This window comes from Amborella trichopoda, chromosome 1 (assembly GCF_054954075.1).
Source record: "Amborella trichopoda isolate Santa Cruz 75 chromosome 1, AtrichopodaSantaCruz75HAP2 v2.0, whole genome shotgun sequence".
In the NCBI taxonomy this organism is placed as follows: Eukaryota; Viridiplantae; Streptophyta; class Magnoliopsida; order Amborellales; family Amborellaceae; genus Amborella; species Amborella trichopoda.
The window spans coordinates 42,965,479-42,973,832 of NC_142336.1; the positions used below are offsets into that span (position 1 = coordinate 42,965,479).

Sequence of the window (8,354 nt, forward strand, 5' to 3'; positions counted from 1 at the left end):
GAATATTGGAGATATTTACTAAATCTTTTAATCAAGATTGGTTGATTCAATAATTAAGGATTTGATATATTAAAATATAAGTTTTCTTTATTTAATGACAAGCTTGATTCAATAATTAAGGATTTGATATATTAAAATATAAGCTTTCTTTATATGATGGGAATAGATTTAGGAAATGGAGGATAAGGCTCTAGCTCATCTCTTTAAATTTTGATGGTGGATCAAATAGATGGATGGCTCAAATTTCTCACCCCACAAATCTCCTTAGATCGACGGTTGATATTTAACCCTACAGATTGAGGCAAAATCTATGGCATAGAAAATCTATAAAAAGAGGTCTCCTGCTTTAACAAATTACGTATGTATTTTCTCTCTCCCTACCCCAAAATTTCGCTCTCTCTGGAAATATTACCAAAGGGAGGCTCGCCTCAATTTTATCTCTCTCTCTCGAAGTTGTATTGGGTGTTTTTTTCTCTTTGGGGAATTCTCTTTGGGTGGCACGCCTAAGCCTAGGTGGGCAAAGGGGTGTACCCCTTGCTAGTAGATCTCTCACTCTCTTTTGATATACATTTTTCATCCCTCTAAAATCAAGCTAAGAGGCTTGTTCAAGATTAAGCCATTGAGTGGATTTTTGCTATAGTAAGGAAATCAACATACCGATCACAAATCTCAAGCACCATTGGAAGGAGGAGACTCGGCATGGGGTGTACTAACCCCGTTTGAGGTAATCTCCAATAATTTTATCTTTTTAAACATTTATTTACGTTTTAATCTTCTTTTTCATAAAGCAATAAAAGTATAGCTTTGTTTGTTGAATAAAAGAATTGTATTTAAAGAGGTTGCAATTGAGATCCAATTTTTTTTTTGTTTTTTTTTTTAAGAGTGGTTTAATTGTAATTAGACATTGTAAATGATCTTGTCGGTGTAGGAATAAAGAACTTTTTTAAAAAATCTATACACTGTGCTTTATCATAAAGTCCTTCAGAACCCTCTCTCTCTCTCCCCCCCTTCTCCCTCTCTCTCTCTATCTCGTGAAGAACCAAACGACGATCTCCCTTGAAGCACCAAGTACCAGGATCCTTTCTCTCCCCCGTTCTCTCTCTCTCTCTCTCTCTCTCTCTCTCTCTCTCTCGTTGAGCCCAAAATCAGGTACACCAATAGGTTTTTATTCAGCAAATATTTGGGGGTTTAAGTTTTTGTATAATCAAATATTGGGGATTTTAGGTTTAAATTCTTATAAATTTAAATGTGTTCGTTTTTTTGTGTTCCTTATACATTTTGTATGCTCTGATTTTGATTAATTTGATAGTAAAGTAAAAAATTGTGGGTTTAGGTTTCAATTCTCATGGATTTGATTTGTTTTCTTCCTCTTGTACAATTTGTATGCTCTGAATTCAATTTGTTCAACAAATATTTGGGGGTTTAAGTTTTTGTATGATTTTTATTGCTCTGATTTCCATTAATTCGATTGTGAAGCCCAGAATCAGGTACACCAGTACCAAAAATTACGGATTTAGGTTTCAATTCTCATTGATTTGTTTTTTTTTTCTTTCTCTTGTACATCTTGTATGCTCTTAATTTGATTTGTTTAGCAAATATTTAGGGGTTTAGGCTTTTGTATGATTTTTATTGCTTTGATTTCCATTAATTCGATTGTGAAGCCCAAAATCAGGTACACCAGCACCAAAAATTGTGGATTTAGGTTTCAATTCTCAGAGATTTGTTTTTTTTTCTTCCTCTTGTACATTTTGTATGCTCTGAATTCGATTTGTTCAGCAAATATTCGAGGGTTTAGGTTTTTGTATGATTTCTATTGCTTTGATTTCCATTAATTCGATTGAGAAGCCCAAAATTAGGTACACCAGTACCAAAAATTACGGATTTAGGTTTCATTTCTCATGGATTTATTTATTTTTCTTCCTCTTGTGCATTTTGTATGCTTTGAATTTGATTTGTTCAACAAATATTTGGGGCTTTAGGTTTCTGTATGATTTCTACTGCTCTGAATTCCATTAATTTCATTGGGAAGCCCAAAATCAGGTACACCATTACTAAAAATTGCGGATTAAGGTTTCAATTCTCGTGGATTTTTTTTTTTTAGGTTTTTATTCAGCAGGAAATTATTTAGAGCTTTGTATTTGGGGGTTTAGGTTTGTTTAGGTTTTGATTCTGATCTATTTGTATGCTTTCTTCCTCATGTACATTTTGTATGCTTCGAATTCGATTTGTGTTTAGCAAAAAATTGTGGGTTTCGGTTTTTGGGTCATTTTTATTGCTTATTTGCTTTCTCTCTCTCTCTCTCTCTCTCTCTCTCTCTCTCCCTATATATATATATATATATATATATATATATATATATATATATATATATATATATATATATATATATATATATATATATATATATATATATATATATATATATATCTCGTGAAGAATCAAGAGGTGATCTCCCATGAAGCACTAAGAACCAAGATCTTTTCTCTCCCCCGTTCTCCCTCTCTCTCAGTCCCGTTGAGCCCAAAATCAAGTACACCAGTAGGTTTTTATTCAGCTAATATTTGGGGGTTTAGGTTTTTGTTTGATTAAATATTGGGGATTTTAGGTTTAAATTCTTATAGATTTAAATGTGCTGGTTTTTTGGTATTTATTCGACATTTTGTATGCTCTGATTTTGATTAATTCGATTGTGAAGCCCAAAATCAGGTACCCTAATACCAAAAATTGCGGATTTAGGTTTCAATTCTCATGGATTTGATTTTTTTTTTTCCCCATGTACAGTTTGTTTGCTCTGAATTCGATTTGTTCAGCAAATATTTTGGGTTTAGGTTTTTGTATGATTTTTATTACTCTTATTTCCATTAATTCGATTGTGAAGCCTAATATCAGGTACACCAATACCAAAAATTGGGGATTTAGATTTCAATTATCATGGATTTGTTTTTTTTTTTCTTCCTCTTGTACATTTTCTGTGCTCTGAATTCGATTTGTTCAGCAAATATTTGGGGCTTTAGGCTTTGGTATGATTTTTATTGCTCTGATTTCCATTAATTCGATTGAGAAGCCCAAAGTCAGGTACACCAGTACCAAAAATTGCGGATTTAGGTTTCAATTCTCATGGATTTGTTCTTTTTTCTTCCTCTTGTACATTTTGTGTGCTTTGAATTCGATTTGTTCAGCAAACATTTGGCTGTTTAAGTTTTTATATGATTTTTATTGCTCTGATTTCCATTAATTTGATTGGGAAACCCAAAATCAGGTACACCTGTACCAAAAAAAGCGAATTTAGGTTTCAATTCTCATGAATTTGTTTTTTTTCTTCCTCTTATACATTTTTTATGCTGTGAATTTGATTTGGTCAGCAAATATTTGGGGGTTTAGGTTTTTGTATGATTTTTATTGCTCTGATTTCTGTTAATTCGATTGGGAAGCCCAAAATCAGGTTCACCAGTACCAAAAATTGCGAATTTAGGTTTCAATTCTCATGGATTTGTTTTTTTTTTCTTCCTCTTGTACATTTTGTATTCTCTGAATTCGATTTGTTCAACAAATATTTTGGGGGTTTAGGTTTTTGTATGATTTTTATTGCTCTGATTTCCATTAATTTGATTGTGAAACCCAAAATCAGGTACACCAGTACCAAAAATTGTGGATTTAGGTTTCAATCCTCATGGATTTGTTTTTTTTTCTTTCTATTGTACATTTTGTATGCTTTGAATTCGATTTTTTCAGCAAATATTTAGGGGTTTAGGTTTTTGTATTAATTTTATTGTTTTGATTTCCATTAATTCGATTGGCCCTCGCTCTCTTGTGTCAATCTTTAGTAGCAACGTTGTTACGGTATTTGTCCTCTTAAATGTTTTAATTATTCGAAGATGGATTACACCGTTGGCCTGGTGATGTTAAGAGTATTTACTATGCACTTCTATGTTCATTGAGGTTCCATAGTTTTTGTGAAATCTTTTTGTGTCATAGGAGATGAAAACCTTGGAAAGGAGTGGTTTGGCCATCAAATTATTGCATGTCGAGGTAGGCATATTGCCTGATAGCAATATTGAAGTTAATTCTTTCATGTTGAAGTCTATTTTGAAATGCATGATGTTCTCTGAGGAAATTATTGTTATGGCTTCGTAAAACTAATATATTCAGACTGTGGCTATTGCTAGTCAGGGGTATTTAAATAGTTTAAAGTATGTCTATAAGTACTTTAACAGTATTTAATTTAGTTAAGTCCCTTTTTGTGAAATTCCAAGTAGTTGCATTGTGGGTGAAATATGGAAAAAATTGGTTTTCTATAAGAGCCCTCCTCTCTATGTGCACAGAGAAAGGAACTGTAGTCCATTTAGAAATTCACAATGACTTACACTCCATGGAATAAGGCTTCATAACCAACTAAACTCCACGACCAAGAGATAATATATGGAGATTGTCAAATCAATTTTGAAAAAATGTGTGAAGTATTGAAGTCATTAATTGACTTATAAATTGTGTTTTGTGTAGGGCAGTTTTAGTACTTGAAATGGACCTCACCATTTCAGAAATTGTGGCCTCTCCCACATGGTCAGATGATGACAACATGGGGCATACTCTAGAGTCCATGGAACAAGATCCCTTGCTTGTAACCCCCCCCCCCAATAAGTTCACAAATTACCTTGTTTCATGGTTATTATATGCATGTCCATATGATGTGGTAGTGGTAGAATAAGTTAGAAGGTAGGGAGGTGAATATTTTAATTATTTGTAATACTACATGGTGTTCCGTTTGGAATTTATGACATGTTTTGTATGATATATGGCTTGAAAAAACAAAAATCTTGCAGTAGGGCTTTATTGCGTTTGGAATTTATGACAGGTTTTGAATGATATATGACTTGAAAAACAAAAAATATGGCAGCAATGCCTTATTGATTTTGGAATTTATGACAATTTTGTATGGTATATGGCTTGAAAAACAAAAAATATGGGAGCAGTGGTTTATTGCATTTGGAATTTATGACAGGCTTTTGTATGATATATGGCTTGAAAAACAAAAAATATGGTAGCAATGCCTTATTGCGTTTGGAATTTATGATATATGGCTTGAAAAATCAAAAAATATGAGAGCAGTGCTTTATTGCGTTTGGAATTTATGACAAGTTTTTGTAGGATATATGGCTTGAAAAACAAAACATATGGCAGCAATGCCTTATTGCGTTTGGAATTTATGACATGTTTTGTATGATATATGGATTGAAAAACAAAAAATATGTGAGCAGTGCTTTAGTGCTTTATTGAGTTTGGAATTTATGACAGGTTTTGTATGGTATATGGCTTGAAAAACAAAAAATATGGGAGTAGTGCTTTACTGAGTTTGTAATTTATTACAGGTTTTGTACAGTATGTTGTTTGAAAACCAAAAAATATGGGAGCAGTGCTTTATTGAGTTTGGAATTTATGACAGGTTTTATATAGTATATGGCTTGAAAAACAAAAAATATGGCAGTAATACCTTCTTGCGCTTGGAATTTATGACAGGTTTTTGTATCAAATATGATAGGAATAGAACCCTATCAGTGGTGCAATTGCAAAATAGGAGCAGGACTTTAGTGAATCATTAATGGAAATCAAATTAATGTAAATCAGAGCAATAAAAATCATACAAAAACTTAATTGCCAAATATTTGCTGAACAAATCAAATTCAGAGCACACAAAATGTACAAGAGGAAAAAAAAAAAAACAAATCCATGAGAATTGAAACCTAAATCCGCAATTTTTGGTACTGTTGTACCAGATTTTGGGCTTCTCAATCGAATTAATGTAAATCAGAGCAATAAAATTTATACAAAAGCCTAAACCCCCAAATATTTGCTGAACAAATCGAATTCAGAGTACTCAAAATGTACAAGAGGAAGAAAAAAAACAAATCCATGAGAATTGATACCTAAATCCATAATTTTTGGTACTGGTGTACCTAATCTTGGGCTTCACAATCAAATTAATGGAAATCAGAGCAATAAAATTCATATAAAAACCTAAACCCCCAAATATTTGCTGAACAAATCGAATTCAGAGTATACAAAACGTACAAGAGTAAGAAAAAAATCAAATCCATGAGAATTGAAACCTAAAACTGTAATTTTTGGTACTGGTGTCACTGATTTTGGGCTTCACAGTCGAATTAATAGTAATCAAAGCATACAAAATGTACAAGCAACACTAAAAACCCACCACATTTCAATCCATAATAATTTAGACCTAAAATCCCCAATATTTGATGATATAAAAACCTAAACCCCCAAATATTTGCTGCATAATTTTTTGCTGAATAAAAACCTACTGGTGTACCTGATTTTGGGCTCAAAGGGAGGGAGAGAGAGGGAGAACGGGGGAGAGAAAGGATCCTGGTTCTTGGTGCTTCATGGGAGATCGCCTCCTGGTTCTTCACGAGATAGATAGAGAGAGAGGGAGAAAACAAATAAGCAATAAGAATCACCCAAAAACCGAAACCCCCAATTTGTTGCTGAACACAAATCGAATTCAGAGCATACAAAAATGTACATAAGGAAGAAAGCATGTGAATCGATGAGAATCAAAACCTAAACAAAACCTAAACCCCCAAATACAAAGCTCTGAATAATTTCCTGCTGAATAAAAACCTAAAAAAAAGACAAATCCACAAGAATGGAAACCTAAATCTGCAATTTTTAGTAATGGCGTACCTGATTTTGGGTTTCCCAATCGAATTAATGGAAATCAGAGCAATAGAAATCATACAAAAACCTAAACCCCCAAATATTTGCTGAACAAATCGAACTCAGAGATACAAAATGCACAAGAGAAAAGAAAAAAAACAAATCCATGAGAATTGAAACCTAAATCCACAATTTTTGGTGCTGATGTACCTGATTTTGGGCTTCACATTCGAATTAATGGAAATCAGAGCAATAGAAATAATACAAAAACCTAAACCCTCAAATATTTGCTGAACAAATCAAATTTAGAGCATAAAAAATGTACAAGAGGAAGAAAAAAAACAAATCCCTAAGAATTGAAACCTAAATCCGTAATTTTTGGTACTGTTGTACCAGATTTTGGGCTTCTCAATCGAATTAATGGAAATCAGAGCAATAAAATTTATACAAAAGCCTAAACCCCCAAATATTTGCTGAACAAATCGAATTCAGAGCATAAAAAATATATAAGAGGACGAAAAAAAAAAAAATCAAATCCATGAGAATTGAAACCTAAATCCGCAATTTTTGTTAATAGTGTACCTGATTTTGGGCTTCACAATTGAATTAATGGAAATCAGAGCAATAAAAATCATACAAAAACCTAAACCTCCAAATAATTGTTGAACAAATTAAATTCAGAGCATACGAAATATACAAGAGGAAGAAAAAAAATCAAATACATGAGAATTGAAACCTAAACCCACAATTTTTTGTGCTGGTGTACCTGATTTTGAGCTTCACAATCGAATTAATCTAAATCAGAGCATACAAAATGTACAAGGAACACAAAAAAACCAGCACATTTAAATCCATAAGAACTTAAACCTAAAATCCCCAATATTTGATTATACAAAAACCTAAACCCCCAAATATTTGCTAAATAAATTTTGCTTAACAAAAACACTGGTGTACCTGATTTTGGGCTCAAAGAGAGAGAGAGAGAGAGAGAGAGAGAGAGAGAGGGGGGGGGGGGGGGGAGGGGAGAGTGGAGGAGAGAAAGGATCCTGGTTCTTGGTGCTTCATGGGAGATCGCCTCCTGGTACTTCTTCCTGGTTCTTCACGAGATAGCGAGAGAGAATGGGCTCTTCACGAGAGATTTTCAAGGAGAATAGGTGAGAGATAGAGGGTAAAAAAATCCAGGTTTTTCTTCCTGGTTCTTCACGAGATAGAGAGAGAGAGAGGGAGAACGGGGGAGAGTGGGAGAGTGGATCTTCACGGGAGAGTTGCAGGGAGAACAGGTGAGAGATAGAGTAAGTTCTTCACAGTTCCCTAGAGAGAGAGAGAGAGAACGCGCCTAAGAAAATTTCGAAGAGAGTGGATTTTTAATCGTGCCCGTCCTTTTTCCCACTCTTCATCTCAACTGTTGGGCTCATGCGAAACTGGTTGGTGAGCTGGCTCACCCAAGCTTTTTCCATATATATGGAATATATATATATATTTATATCTTCCCAATGCCTATAGGCAAAAATGAACAGTGATTCCGCCTACCCTAATCACCGTCCAAATCCAAATTACTTGAAAATTTAGGCGTCCATTCTTCTCATCAAAACACACTTAATAAAAATATTTAAAAAATAATTCATGAAAAATAAATTCACCAAAATACCCCCAAAATATTTTGGGGGTATTTTGGTCAATTT

The 8,354-nt window shown here is 33.5% G+C and overlaps 1 long non-coding RNA gene across 2 annotated transcripts; it reads left to right on the top strand.

The window, feature by feature from the left end:
- Nucleotides 1-204: 204 nt before the first annotated feature.
- LOC148783848 (uncharacterized) lies at nt 205-4,789 on the top strand. 2 transcript variants are annotated; one of them, XR_016055223.1, is made up of 3 exons: nt 205-1,149; nt 3,976-4,029; nt 4,501-4,789. It is a non-coding gene; the product is annotated as an uncharacterized LOC148783848 (long non-coding RNA). The 2 variants fall into 2 exon arrangements; XR_016055224.1 differs by lacking the exon at nt 3,976-4,029.
- The last annotated feature ends 3,565 nt before the right edge of the window (nt 4,790-8,354 follow it).